Here is a 1,995-nt window from a genome sequence, read left to right as displayed (position 1 = left end):
GGAAGGCACCGGCTTAATTGTACACACACTAGTGAAAGAGTTATGTTTTGAAGATTCTGGATTTTAATCAAACAATGATGGAGTTGTGATTTGTAAATTAAATAAATGAGATTATGTGAAATATGTTATGAGAAATATACGATTTTAAATGAAAACTTTATTTGAAAATTTACGGTGTTACACTTTTAAGACCTAATTCTTTATTATTATTTTTTTTCTAAAAAACACTCAATACCAATTACTTGTTATTTATGGCCATGAGTAGGTTACCAACAAGTAAATTTGATGTATTTTTCTATAAAGAAATTGTATATTTTGTAGTTTTGTTGTTCGAGACATAAGACTTTAAAAAATATAATAATAAACCCAAATTTAACCTATTCCTTATTATTTCATTAATGAAGCCGATTACCAACATATAATCATGTATCCCCATAAATCACGTGCGCCGTAAGCATCGATCACGTAAAAGGATAACATGTTCTAAACTTGTAGGTCGCGTTTATGTTTTTTTCTTGTACATCATATTGGATCCTACCCGATTCTAAAACCCTAGGTAAGCCTCTATTCTCTTGTTCGAAGGTAGTTTTTATAAAATTGAGTATGTTTATTTTAACAGTGTATTAGGACAACTTTCCAAATAATTTGCTATTTTTTTACCTTTAACTCCCTTTTGTCTCAAGTATTTATCAATATTTTACAATGAGTAGTAAATTTATTTGAAAATGTATGTATGGATGATCTCATATATTAACTATTTTTTACCTTTGTAACCTCCAAGATAAAGCTAACGTCTAAGATACTCCATCCACACAGTTCCGAGTAAATTTAGTACTCATTGTAAAACATTAATAAATACTTGAGACAAAATAGGCTTAAAGATAAAAATAACAACTTACTTTTCAACCTGTGCTAGTATACTGTTAAAATAAACATACCATAAGACCCTGTGAAAATAACCTTATGACATTTGAAAATAGACTCAATCTCATGAAAATAATATTGGGATAAGAGGATATAAGGTTACCTAGTTTTTAGCATCAGATAGATGACCAATATGGTGCATAAGAAAATGAAGAAAAAACGAGACATGTGGTTTAGAATAAGTTTTTCTTTTAGATGATTGATGCTTAGGATGCACATAAGTTAGGAGATATTTTGTTACCCGTTGGTAACTGACTCCATAGAGGAATGCGGATTCAATCCACTTTGTGCATGCTTTGCAACATTTACAAGAAGACAGAACGTCACTTTGTTTCATGAATGTTCACCGAGTAGAGAGTTGGGTGCTCACCTAGCTCTTTGGTGTAGGGAGTTTCCGTTTGGGGTTCAGAATATTGAAGACATGTTCGGGGCTGCAAATGATGTTGGGTTGAAGAAAGTTGAAGCGATGAAGATGCAAGTGGTGATTAAAGCGTTTCTTTGGATTCTTTGGTCGTATATAAACACTTTCACTAAAAGCGGGACTATTAAATGTACATCTCATCTTATTTAATAAGTCGAAAAGACAAGAGTAATAAAAAAAAATGCAAAAATCTACTTTTTTTTTTTTTTTTTTAATAAATTTGTTGTGCCATTTATATACAAAACTCGAGAGTACATAAACTTTATTTCATATAAACCTTACACGTGACACCATCCATAAAATAGTTCAAACTTTCACTCTTCTAATTTTAGTTTTTCAAACATCTATTTCAAACTAAACACTTTGGTAGTTGATATCTCATTAATATCAACTTTGTTTGGTGCGTATTGACGTATCCAAAAAAAGAAAAAAAGAAAAAGTAGATTGTTAAGAATGTGGACGCACGACTTTTTTTCAACAAAAACATCTGCATAATAATAATAATAATAATAATAATAATAATAATAATAATAATAATAATATTATTATTATTATTATTATTATTATTATTAAGGAAGAATTTATATGTAAAAATGCCGCTGATTGTTAAGGAACATTTTTGAAAAATATTTGTTTTGAAATACTTAAAT

The sequence above is a fragment of the Lactuca sativa genome, chromosome 7, assembly GCF_002870075.4.
Source record: "Lactuca sativa cultivar Salinas chromosome 7, Lsat_Salinas_v11, whole genome shotgun sequence".
Classification (NCBI taxonomy): Eukaryota; Viridiplantae; Streptophyta; class Magnoliopsida; order Asterales; family Asteraceae; genus Lactuca; species Lactuca sativa.
The sequence above is the reverse complement of the archived record's forward strand: the minus strand, read 5'-3'. Positions refer to the sequence as shown.